Source organism: Typopeltis vanoorti, chromosome 15 (genome assembly GCF_054136105.1).
Source record: "Typopeltis vanoorti isolate ZY-2024b chromosome 15, IOZ_Tvanoo_1.0, whole genome shotgun sequence".
NCBI lineage: Eukaryota > Metazoa > Arthropoda > Arachnida > Uropygi > Thelyphonidae > Typopeltis > Typopeltis vanoorti.
The window spans coordinates 59,530,981-59,545,328 of NC_143563.1; the positions used below are offsets into that span (position 1 = coordinate 59,530,981).

At 34.9% G+C, this 14,348-nt stretch overlaps 1 protein-coding gene across 1 annotated transcript in view; it reads left to right on the forward strand.

Moving 5' to 3' along the window:
• The window catches only part of NAT1 (N-acetyltransferase 1), a 297,904-nt gene that overhangs the window by 859 nt on the left and 282,697 nt on the right, over nt 1-14,348 (forward strand). The window lies entirely within an intron of this gene.

The following is a 14,348-nucleotide window of genomic DNA, read 5'->3' on the forward strand; positions in this document are numbered from 1 at the left end:
CACATGCATGGGTTCTTGACTAGACATCTATTTTGGAGGCTAATACTGAGAAGGGAACATTGAATCGTTGTCTGAAAACACTGCCATTAATTCCTTGGTAAATTCTGGTGACTGTTCTCCCTGCTATCCTACTACCTTGTGAACACCTTAACTACATTACTCTGCAAACCCCAAAATATTGGTAGTTTCATGGATACTGCTACCCTTCTGCTTAAAACTTACAGCGATGCTTTTATCAAAATTGGTAAAAGCACATCTCTTATCCATGGTGATCCTCAACTTCAAATGAATAGTACATCACTTCCAGTATGTTTACACTGGCTTTCATGTGATACAAGACAGACATTGAAATAAGTGGGATGGTCATAATATATTGATTAGACTGTGTGATTGCATGCGTGTGTAAACCCCCCCCCCCCCCAGTGTTTCAGGCCTTAGTTTGGTTGTAGTTTCTGGAAAATTGGGGTTCTTGGTTTATTTTAATTGATTTTATTTTTCAAAAAGGAAGGGGATTTTAAAAAAATAGCAAAACTGATATTAGGTAGATGGTTTATTGGCATAAGAGAGCAATGATCACACTATGCCAAACCACAGCTTGTAAACGACTCACCAGCTTTGCCCCCCCCCCCCCCACCACCACCATGCAAGCTTTTTTAACCAACCAGTTTTCTTCACTCATACAGTTTTAAGTAGATGCTTTAGCTCAAATGAATATTCTATTCATGTCATTTCCCTCAGGTAGTATCAACAATTTCCTTCAGTTGAAAAGACCTGGGTTCATATCCTGTCTAGCATGTAAAGAAAATTGAGAAATCAAAAATTTGACAAACCGAAGAGTCTTTAAGGATGTTTCAATTTAAGGTGAGTTATCCAGTTTCATGCTGAGGTTCTGGCATTTCCCCTTGGAAACCTTGTTTTTCATCCCAATATGCTATTTTAATCCCACAAAATTTGTAATATACTGGTATCGTAGCCTTAACGGTTTTGCTGAAATTCCAAACAAATTAAGCTCAGTATACACAGCTAGTTTAGCTTCATATAAATATAGTTAATGCTGTGATAGGATGATGAATCCCATGTCCATAATCTGGCAGTGTATATGTTCTTTTGTCTGTTTTGTCGGAAGAAAACAAACCTGATATTTTCAAATGGGGGGGACACACACATCCCATTCCTCTTTATTGTATAACTAACCTTCACTCAGAATTGCATATGTCTGACTTTTGTAGATATTAAAATCATGTTCTCTCTCTCTCTCTTACAGGCTTTAATTTAAAATCTGAAAGTCAGACAATTACATGATAGCATTCAAATTTAATGAAAAATGAATCATTTTCATGAATTCATCTGCACAAATGATTGACAGTTAGAAAATATTGAATCACAACATTTTAAAATGTTTAAAAAAGTGCTGATTTCCATTCAGTTGTGTACTCTGCAAATCTCTCAACACTAACAATTATAAATGTTATATTCTGCTTAAGTTGAAGGTTAAATAGCAGTATTGATTTGATAGTAGCATAGAGTTGAAGCTTAATAGCACTGCCAAATTGCCAGCTTGGTTGGCCAAGCATATCCTCTCTTCAACAACAAGCTATAGATTCAAATTCTGCCATGGGCTTTAATGTCTGTGATTGTCTTTAGGCAGGAAATTCATTTTATTGCCTGGTGTGAGACCACTGTCCTGCTTAGTGGAGGACAGGCCCTTTTCAGGGAAAAGGGCTTGAAAAAGTTTCATGTTTGGTCTCTAGAATTTTTATGAATGTACTATAGGTTTACAACCTTCTGTTGCCAGGAGTCACAAAAAAAGTAATAAAAATGCTGTGGGGGAAAAAAGAAATGAATTAAGAAGAATGACACACTAACATTTTGTGGATTGTGCATTATGTATATATGATGTGGAAATATAAATTTGAAGGAAAAGATGATTGGAAGTTTTTCCACTTGGTTATACTATAAATTAAAGATACCAAGAAATTATATACTTAGTTTAATCCTTTATCCAAGTGTAAGCAAACTAAGTTTGCACCTGAAATATAATCAGAACAGGGCAACTCATATATAGAAGCTAATGACTTCACTTGCGCAAACTTTGTTTGCTTACACTTGGATAAAGGATTAAACCAAGTATATAATTTCTTGGTATCTTTAATTTATAGTATAACCAACTGGAAAAACTTCCAACAGCTATCTCTAATCCAGGGTATTTTAATAATAGTGTGCGACACCTTTTGGCAGCTCGTATATGAAAATATGACTTCTGCATAACTTCAACCATAATATCACCTCTGGGTCTGGCTCTAACTGATAAGACCTCAATGAAGGTCAAGACTGGTTTCGATCTTAATGCATAGCATTATAGATACCAATAAGGACATGTGCTTTGCATTTTGGGATACTAAGGCAAGTGATGTGAAGTCATTAGTTCCTATATATGAGTTGCTCTGTCCTAATTAAACCAAGTATATTATTTCTTGGTATCTTTGATTTAAGGAAAAAATTAGTTTATCAAACATATTGCAAGGATTTACATAGCACCTGGCATATCAGTTTGTCATCCAATCTTCTGTCTCTTTGGAGGCTTAGTTTTGCCATCGACCTTCAGCTCTGCGGTTGGTTTTGCATTTGATGTTGAGCATTATAACAGAGATGCAGTAATGGTCTTTGACTCTTGAATAATTGTTAAATGCACCCATGTCCTCTTTTCAATATAATTTGTTTATTTTATTATTTTTGTTTTGAAATGTTATTTTTATACATGCATGCATTTTTTATATTATTATTATATGGACATCTCTATGTAATCCAAAGACTCGTTGCTGGAGTCTCATACTGACAGTTATTTATATTGTTATTATTTATGGGATCTCCATGGGGTCCAGAAACTCCATACAGGAGACCCAAATCAACCATTATACACACAAATCATACCTCTCCTCAAATCCATTCACTGTTAGGGAACTCGCAACCAATTCTGGCAATCCATTCCACTCACTCAGCATTCTCCATGCAAAAAAATCTGATTCACACACCTCTACTAACCACACTCTTACACAACTTCCACAGATGGCCCCTAGTTCTCTGACAATTGATTCTAATCCTTAATTCACTCAAGCATTCCCAATTTTCTGTGGCAACCCATTCCACTCATTCACTGCTATCAAAAAAAAAAAAAAAAAACCTTCCTCATGCCTTTTTACACTGTCTACAATCCATTCCTGCCCTGCCATGTATTGAAAAAGTTCTTCTGCATCTGCCTAATAAGATCTGCTTTAGTAACTCATAAATTTTATCATGTCCCTTCTTTTCTACTTATCCATCAAACTTTTCTAACCCATAAATCTTGGGTCTTTCCTCAGACCCTTCATCATCTTGGTTACCCAGCTTCTTTGGATTATCTCCACTTCCTCCCCCTCCTCCCCATGAAACCCTGATTTGTCTGCAATAGTCTGGAATCCATCGTACAATAGGATAAAAATCATGCATAAATACAATTTACTTATTTTAATTTTTTTACAGCATCATGAATGTTTTATAGTAGTCATGTTTCTCTCAGTTGAGTTTTGTCATATATGATAGTAATGTTGAATCGTGAATAAACGAATTCATGAATTAATTGCTTATCATTCTCGATTTAACAAGTTTGTCATTCCCCCAAAGACAAAGTGTTAATCAGGAAAGATACTGTTAAATTAAATAATGTGTTATACTCTAAATCTATAAAATTCACTTACATCTTAAAAGTTAAGAATGTGTATTATTTGACAAATTTTGTACCTTAAGCAAATGCCAATGGATCTAGATACTTTGTTTGGAACTTAATCCTATTAACAGTAAAGCTGCCTAAGGCAATACACGTGTAACGAATATTGCAAGTTATGTTCGCAGCGTGTAGATTGTCTGCCAGACGTATTGACAGCGCTGCACTTCGCGCAAAGTTAATATCTCGGCCACCAGAGTACTATTTGGCACTTTTGAGTGATGGTGCGATAGCTGTTTTGAAACGTGAGCATATCCAATGAATGAGAATGACAGAAGATATAAAAGATTATTACCTGACCTGGGAGCACTCTCTTGTTCCTAACTTTCGTCCGAGATGTGTTGTCCCAGATGAATCGCTGATGTTCATAGCTCGAGTCATTGTGCTCTAAGACACAAAGTTGATACTTCTGAAATTGTACTTGACCGAAAACTAAGTCCGAGTAGGTGATGCCCGAGAAGCGTTCCGAGAAATCCAAGGACTTGCAGCTTAATAATCCAGAAATCTGTAGTGATAAAAAGCCATGTTGACAACGAGGAAGCACTCAAGCAACGTATCCTGAAATTGCTGTGTATTCCAGAACTAAAGAGACTGTTGAGGGACACTCATTTTTCTTCTGAGGAATCACCCTAGAAGATTGAAGCAACCGAGATGTTCCGTAAGTCATCTGAATGCAGTAAGAGAATTTTGATTCCAATTTGTGACTATATTAACTGTGGGAATGAATAGTGATTTTTGTACAGACTCTATTATGAAAGGAAGTCGAGGCATCAATTTGTTCCTAAAGAACATGTCTAGAACCAGAGGACATTAGATGAAAAATTAATTATCTTGTGGAAATGAGAGATTATGTTTTTCATAAGGGATGTTGTGTCTAATCTTGAGGTATAATGTGTTCCTAGAAAATTCGTTTTAAAAGGGTAATTAAGAAAGGATTGTTCCTTGTGAATATGTTATACTAGTGGGATATTAATTCTGAATTAAGTGTATTATATTAAGAAGTTTATGTATATGAATATCATGCAAAATATTAAGTGCCTTTAAGAGTTTTGTAATACAGAGTATAGATGTTCTAATTAACGTGCTGAATTTAAATTGAACAATAGATATATGAGGTGTGTAGTGTATACAATAAGTTTTGTCTTATGTTAAGGCTTCTTACGTAAGGCCAAAAGAACGTTATAGTTTCTGAATAAAGTAGAAGATTATATCCTAATCATATAATTGTGCTGGGAGATTGAATTGGAGTTTCATATTGTCTTTATATGTGCAGCTTAGAATTGAGAGGAGTGATAGAATTGATTCTAATGGTATTGTGATTGTCTAACTTAATCTAAGGAGAAAGTACATTGAATGAGTTACTTTATTCTCAGAATAGATAATATTTTGCATTGTATTAATTTAGAATAATAAATGTTTTTTATATTGTGCAAATTCACATGCTTGCCTGATTTCACTTCACTGTACCATTCATTAAACTAATCGGATCTTTGTGGGAAAACCCGAAAGCAAAGAGAGTGAATAATTAACCACGGCCACTTCTGTGTAAGAGAAACTTATGGAGAAATTTAGGGGATTCTTTGCTTAAGGAAGTTGAGTGTTATTGTGCTTATTAATTAATTATTCCTTGAAGTTATATTTAATATCATCTAGACATAGACTGGCACAGGGTAAAAATAAATATTCTCTATGTTGATAAGGGAATGAACTGATTAATGAGAACCTGTAGAATAACACAGATAATATGATGTACTTTTAACTAATGTCTGTTAGGCACAATTTCACTTGAATAAGTAGTGACTGCAACTTATCTTAATGCTAGCTATAAGGATAGAGTAAAAATACTAGTCGAGACAAGTATTTTTACAACAAGACTCCCCAAGAAATTAATGTCGGTTACCTTTAGAAAATAACAATTAGACAGATAAGAGATCTATCAGACCAAGGTCTTCGATTCATCACATCTGCATGAAATGATGATGATGCAAAATTAAAAATACTTTACTGCATTAGGTAAGATATTTGTTGAAAGATTTTTCACAATAAATTAAAGATGCCAAGAAATTATATTCTTGGTTTCATCCTTTATCCATGTGTAACAACCAAAGTTTGCCTGTGAAGTAGCTTCACAACTTCTATATACAAGTAGCTCAGTCGTGAAGTTACTTCATGCACAAACTTCGTTTTCTTACACTTGGATAAAGGATAAAACCAAGAATATAATTTCTCAGCACTTTATAAGTATAACCAATTTCAACATCTACCTCTAATCCCAAGTATTTTAGTAATAAGGTATGACACCTTTTGACTACTTGTATATGGGAAATATGACTTCTGCATTACTTCAATCTTGGTATCTCTTCTGGGTCTGGCTCCCACTAATGAAAGTTGAAACATATTCACAACCCAGTTAGGACTGCATCTTGTGACATTGACTATTATTTTTAAATACCGAACTGGAGATGGATCTGCTTGAGGGAGGGGTCACCATCTGTGTGTCAACCTAAAACCCATTCTAGCAAGCACACGGTTCTAGTTTCCATTTGCTTCTCAGTGGGGGTTCTTTTTTTTTTTTTTTTTAATACAAACCTACCCATGAGATGCCATAAGACCTATAACACAATGTCATCATACAATGTTACTTGAAAAGCTAGGGATTGTACTCATTTGGAAAACAGTACAAGAAAGGCTGTTTCAAAGAACAGAGGTAGATGGAATGAAACAAGATGATGAGACTCTCATTCTATATGTTTAGAGTTCAACTGTGTATGAATGTTAACCAGTGGCTGTTATGGTTCGTATGTGATTAGAGGAAAGCAGTGGAATGTAGTGACTAGTTCATCAGAGCAACATCTCTGATTGTACATGTCAAAAGCATAATGCAGCAACAAAGTGCCTATAAGAAAATGATTAGAGGGATTCTTTGAGAGGGGTTACCTGTTAAGCTAATAGCCTCTTTCTATATGCAATTAAGAAATTGAATTCTTAGGGAGGTTTTGGGTGCACCACTTCAAATGTCAGAAAATTATTCTCTGGTTGGTCATTAAGATTTATCAAGCATTAGGTGTTGAGCATAGAGATAATGTTTTGAACAAAAAGAATACCAATTTTTCTTAGAAGCTGAGGATGCTATTGCTGTATGTTTATCCTAGGATAAGCCGAATGAGAAAGTTGGTCCAAAATGGGAAAACTGATCTTGAAAGGATATTGGAAAATTATCAAAGTAAGAGGGAGTGAAGTGATTTTTCCTTCAGGTGATAAGACAGGACTATGCTAACAGCATTTAAATTCATTAGCTTCACCTTACTTGAGAATGCTAATGAGATCAGCATTTAAGGAATGTTATTGAAGATCTTGAATTTGAGATATTACTAAGTTTCTTGAATGAAGAAGAGGAACGGAGAGTAGAGTACAGGTATCCCTTGCTTAACGCGGATTTGATTATCATGGTGAAATTAATTACGGCAATCCCTTGATATACACAAGAAGAGTTCTGATTAACACGCCTTTAAATTTACCACGCAAAATCATGCTCACGCCACGAGGCTGCTAGCTTCATGGTCATCCAAATTCTCTTAATGATCTGTGTGAGAATGTGAAAGTTTTATTTTCCCCACCAAATGCAACATCATTGTTACAACCTATGGACATGGGAGTCATTGCAACTTTCAAAGCCTATTTTCTTAAAAAGTCATTCTCAATGGCAATTGCAACAACAATGGGTGAAATCATGAAAATCCCGCCACGAGGCTGAGTGCCAGCCAGTTACTTCGCTGCTAGCATTAAGAGTGAGTGCATTACAAGCTCCAGTTGTTCTGTTGTACGTATTTGCAAATTACGTTCTTCGTGAATGTTACAGCCCATTGATCATGTCGAAGAATAAGAGCAATCCCACACCGGTCATTAAGTGAAAAAAAGAAGAGGAAGGTAATTAATTACATTAGATACAAAACTTGATATAATTAAAAGATTTAAACGTGGTGAAAGTAAAAGTAAGATCGAATGCGAATTTGGTTTTAACAAGTCTACAATACGGACTGTTTTATCCAAAGCTGACGAACAAGGTAAAGTGGCATCTACATCTGCAAGTATGCAATGCGCATGTAACCAGAGTGCTATAATGGTTGAAATAGAAGATCTGTTGATTATTGGCTGGAAGACTGCAATCAAAAGAGAATTCTCAATAAGTGCCTATAATATCACGGCCAAAATATAAAATATTTTGTAATATTAAAATATAAAAATATAAAATACAAAATATAAAGTATACATAAAAATATAAATATAAAGAAGACAATTCAAGATTCGCAGCTAGCAAAGGCTGGCTTGAAAATGTTAAATCTAGTGCTGGACTAAAGAATGTGAAAATAACAGGTGAAGCTGCAAGTGCCAATGAAGATGCTGCATCCACATTTCTTGCTGAGCTTCAGAAAATTATCAAAGAAAATTATTACGATTACTGCCAAATTTTCAATGTAGATGAAACTGGACTCTATTGGGAAAAAATGCCATCTAGAACTTTTATATAAAAAAAAAAAAAAAAACAGCAGCGCAGCCTGGCTATAAAGTATCAAGAGATCGCTTAACTGTTATGTTTGGAGGGAATGCTAATTGAGATTTTAAATTGAAGCTGCTGCTTGTCTATCGAACTCAAAACCCAAGGGCTTTAAAAGGATGTAACAAGAACTCTTTACCTGTAATTTGACGGGCGAATCAGAAGCTTGGGTTAACCAAAGTCTATTCGAAGATTGTCTTGGGTTAACCAAAGTTTATTTTTGCCTGGCAATTGAAACTTATTGGAAGAGAAATAACTGAGCTTTCAAAGCTCTTTTGCTTTTAGACAACACACCTGGTCATCCAAATTCTCAAAGGCAGTAGAAACTCAACGGTAGAAAATGCATTACGCTCCACGAATTTTGGAAAAAAATTTAACATGAAATACACAATTGAGAACATTCGTGACTCGTGGGAGCAAATGTCTTCTAGTTGCATGAAAGCTGTTTGGAAACCTTCTACCAGAATGCGCTAATGACTTAGGTTGTTTTCAAAATCCTGTGAACAACGTGGTCAAAGAAATTGTTGCAATTGGTGTTGATGCAGAAGATATTAAAGAATTATTGGATTCAAATTCAAAAGATTTCAATGACAACGAACAATGGAATATGAAGATGAGGTTCTAAAGGAAATAACAGTCAATGAACTGGATGGAATATTTCGCAGTTTAGAATCGCTTAAGCAACAAGTACTGGATATGGATCCAGATGTTAATCGAAGAATGCTTGTTTGCTGAGGTATGGAGAGTCATTTTGCTTGTTATCGTAGAATTTATGCCGATAAGGAAAAAACTAAAACTGTTCAAATTACTCTTGTTAACTTCTTTTGATTAAAAAAAAATGCAGTAACTAATATAGGTACAAGTATTTATTAAACATTTACTTTGCATTCATTTTTTATCTTTTCCTAAAAGAGTACCATATAAAACGAACTATTAGTACAGCAATCGATCAGGGACGAATTGTACTTTTTACCATTTATTATTAGATTTGATTAACACGATTTACGCGATTTTGATATACACGGTGACATCGAGGGATTAATTAACAGTGTTAATCGACGGATACCTGTACTATCATCAGCAAAAACTATGAATAGGATCTGAAGTTAAAGAGAAGGTCATTGATGTAAAAGAAGAGTGTGAGTGAGAGTACATAACTCTGGAGTACTTGCTCTAGTATTAATGAAGAAATCTGATGAGAAGCATGTAATCCAAACCCAAAAAGCAGGAGGGAGACTATAGGTTATTGAGAAGTTGATGCTAGACACTCAAACGTCTTGGAAATATCCAGAGTGACCATATGTGTTTCTTCAAATCTTTCCATGGCCTGTGTCCAGAGATTGGGCTAGCAAAAAGGTCTACTGTAGAAAGAAAATGGCATAATCCATATTGATGGTCACGAATTAACTGATGGGTCTCTGGGTAATGAAGTTTGTTATTAATGACCTTCTCCATCACTTTTGAGAATGCTGAGATGAGAGCAGTTGGACAATAGTTTGATGGCTGAATTGCAAATAGTGATAACATCTCAGCTTAGAAGACTTATTATGATCAAGACTAATCATTCCGAAGACTAAAGATTTTTTTTTTTTTAATGTCCTCATGAAAGATCAGAGGAAGAATGTGGTGGAGCAGTTTGAGTATTGCAGGAGGTGATTTGTCTTGATTGTAAAAACTGATGCCTAGTGGTATCAGAGTAACATTATCCAAAGATACCATCAGGGTGTGTGAGATAGGTAGAAACAAGAAAGGGCAGGAATTATTCCCAGCAGCCTGAGCAAGGAACTAGAAGGCCTGACTGGAGGCAAGCTTATTGCATTTTATCCTAATGAAAGTCTGCTTTGGATTTGTTAATTTTTTAATACTTATTTCAGGCTGTAGTGTAAGCTGAATGAGAAGCTAGTTTTTGAATTGAGCCATTGAATATATGCTGGGTTTTTTTTTATTTTTTTTATCATTGGCTGTAGAGGCACTTGTTTCAGAGAATTGGGGCTTGTCATGGGTTTGTAGTGGAGTTTAGAATAAAGGCCCCTCATTCCAGTAATGGTTATTGTGGTCATTTGTTGAGAACAAATGTTAGGATCAGGAGAACGGAAACAGTTGACCATAACAGAAGGGCAAAAATCTTTCCCCATTAGCACCATTGCAGTGCCATAGCATACGTGGCTGAGATTGGCTGCGAGGAGATCGATCGGTATAAAATGATATTGGATAATATTATGGTCACAGTTGCAAAAAGGAAAGCAGACATTACATTGCATTTGTAAGGATAGCTGGTTAAGAAGAGGTTCAGAATTTTGGAAGAATGATGAGGAATGTCTAGTATTCTGGTTGGTAGAAAAATATTTTTTGTTACACCATGACTGATAGGAAATGGTCCACCTGTCCTTCCTTGTTCTGTGAAGCTCATTAGACTTGATAGGAAAATTATATCTTGTTTTAATCTAGGCATAAGGAAACAGCCTGCATGTGAAATATCTTCGCAGCTAATCTATTTGTAAATAGAAGCTGCTGACCTTGCACTATTGCTCCTGTTTTATATAATGCAAAAACATTATGTGAAGAGTCACTACCAAGACCAGCTTTGACCTTTATTGATGGCTCCTCTGTTAGAGTTTGACTCAGGAAGGTATAAGGTTTAAGCAATCCATTCCTCTACTGCCCTGTAAGGGTGTGGATTTTGTGTTTGTATATGTTCATGGGGACCTGTTTGTGGGATAAAATCCTGAGTTTCTGTAAGGCAGATCCTGTCAGCTCTGTATGAGACCAGCTAACTCACCTTTATTTGAAGAGCACTGATAAAGGTTTTCTGCATCATAGATAGTATTCAAACCCAGGTCTTTCCAACCAAAGGGCTTCAGTCTATAAGACTGAGCTATGGATAGTTTGAGAAAGTGTTTTTTTTTTTTTTTTTTTTTTTTTTTTTTTTTTTTTGCTCTTATAAACTTGACAGATTATATCCTTAATCATGCAGAGGTTTCTGTGGTTAAGAAGTTCAATCGAATTATTCCGGTTTTGTGACTACATTTTTATTAAAAAAGACTTTTTTAAAACTAAACATGTACTAACAAAACAAACCCGACAAGTTTCATCAGACTAACATCTTCAGGGGTAAAGATAACTAACAGTTTAAAGTACAAACTATAAGAAATTACGAAAAAACAAGCTCATTTATTGGCATTATGAACATCAAAAAGTTCGTTAAAAAATCGAATAACAGATCTATACAACCGTTAATACGTATTAGCTGGAAACAATGCCTATTTGATGTTGCGTTTTGTGGTTCATTTTCACTCTGTCCGAGGTCTGAACTGGGTAAATTTTTAATAAACACTGACCAAACTTGATTTAAAATCAAACCTTGATTTTTTTTTGCATTGCGTAGGAATTTTAATCATGTTTGCTGGCTCTTTGAATTTCCAAGTCACTTTTATGTTGTACTTGTAGAGAAGTTTGGCTAATTTATCTGTTACATTTTTGATATAAGGAAGGGTGACTGCATTCTTGAAGTCTTGTTTATTTAAGTTTCTTGTAGTCTATTGAGAATTTTCTTAATTGTCTTAGTTTTGAAACCATTCAGTTGTAGGATCTGTGTAAGTATTGTATTTCTTCTTTCTGCTTTTCTTCTGTACTGGGGATGCTGTATGCTTTATCCCTTAAGGTTTTTATGGGGCCTATTTTTTGCTTGAGATGGTGGTATGAGGTAGCATGAAGGAATCTTCCACTATCATGTACAATAATGCTACAATGATTTCTGAAAAGAAAAAAAACGCAGCCTAATTAAAAAAATTCAGTTCCCTTCTAAAAGAGAAGCAAAAGGAAACATCTAGATCACTCAAAAGTAGTAATTAACCTCTCCTCAAGAGTTCTAACGAGAGATGAAACAAATCTTATGAAAGGCTTTAATTTCACTTTAATGCCACGACAAGTCCTGAAAATTGATATCATAGTCCAAATTGAAAAAGGAATAAGAAATGTACCAGGAGATATAGCAGATCTGATCTGCATTCAAAGCACAGCATTACTATTAAATTGCAAATTACCACCAAAAAACCTACAAAAATACAGAATTCACAGTCCTTAATAAACTCAAATTGGACAAAAACATAGTCTTAATAAAAGCAGACAAAGGAAATGCAACAGTGATTTTAAACTCAGAAGGTTATAACAAAAAAATGAAAATCCTCCTTGAAGATTCCAACACCTACACAGCATTAGACAGAGATCCCACTTGGCAAACTCACAATAAAACCAATGCACTTTTCAAGAATATACCAAATTGGTCTGAGGAACTAAAAAGAAATTTACAATCAAAACAACCACTAGTTCTTAGAATATATGGAATTCCCAAAATTCATAAACTAGATATATCACTAAGACCGATAGTAGATGGAAGGGACTCTCCTACCTCAAATCTGGCAAACCGCCTTACAAACTTGATTTTGCCACATATAAGAAAAACACCATCATTCATTAAGAACATCACAGACTTCATAGAGAAAGTAAAAGATATACACATCGGTCTTTGAGACATATTAGCGAGTTTAGATGTGGTCAGCATTTTCACAAAGATTCCAAGAAATGAAACAGTAAACATCCTAGAAAATCTCTTCCCACCGGACATTGTACAGCTCTATGAACCTTGCATAAAAAACATGTTCTTCCTTTACCAAGACAAACTCTGTGAACAAAAAGGGCTAGCAATGGGTTTACCTCTTTCACCAGCTCTAGCAAACCTCTATATGGAAAATTTTGAAAATAGTGCTCTGTAAAACTGGCACATTGAACCAAAAATTTGGCTCTGCTATGTGAACGATATCTTCATCATTTGGCCAGGAACAGCACTAGAACTGATTGCATTTAAAGACTATCTTAATAACTTACATCCTAACATAAAATTTACTCTGGAACTAGAAGAAAATAAAAAACTAATTTTCCTAGACAACCTTATAGAAATAAATGAAAGAAAAAACAGATTATCATTCTCCATTTATAGAAAGCTAACAAACACAAGAAGATTCCTTCATGCTACCTCACACCATCATCTCAAGCAAAAAATAGGCCCCATAAAAACCTTAAGGGATAAAGCATACAGCATCTCCAGTACAGAAGAAAAGTGGAAAGAAGAAACGCAATACTTATCACAGATCCTACAACTGAATGGTTTCAAAACTAAGACAATTAAGAAAATTCTCAATACAGCACCTACGAGAAACTTAAATAAACAAGACTTCAAGAACGCAGTCACCCCTTCTTATATTAAAAATGTAACAGATAAATTAGCCAAACTTCTGTACAAGTACTTCTGTTCTGTAAAAGTGACTTTCCTGCCACTTGAAAAAATATCAAAAATCTCTTCATCCTCCGAAACTTCCACATCACCCAATGAAAAAACCAGGAGTTTATAATATTACTGTTCCTGTGGCATCTGCTACGTAGGCCAGACAGGGAGATTGGGAGAAATCCGCATGAGCGAACATCAAAAGGACGTACAAAAAAAAAAAAAAAAAGAGAACATAAGTCTGGCTTGGCATTTCATGCAGTTTCTACTGGTCGTGATGTACTCTGGGACAGAACAAACATGTCCTACATTGATAAAAACTGTTTCACAGGAAAATTCAAAGAGGCTGCAAATATAATTAAAATTCCTACACAATGCAACAAAAATCAAGGTTTGATTTTAAATCAAGTTTGGTCAGCGTTTATTAAAAATTTACCCAGTTCAGACCTTGGACAGAGTGAAAGTGAACCACAAAATGCGACATCAAATAGCATTGTTTCCAGCTAACAAGTATTGACGGTTGTATAGATCTGTTATTCGGTTTTTTAACAAACTTTTTTGATGTTCATAATACCAATAAATGAACTTGTTTTTTCGTAATTTCTTATAGTTTGTGCTTTAAACTGTTAGTTGCACGAAGTATCTTCACAACTAGTCTGTTTGTTGTTCACTTAGTTACAAAGTCTATTATAATTCCAAGAAATTCTTGTTTAATCATTTATCCATAAGGAGAACATTCTTCACACTGATAT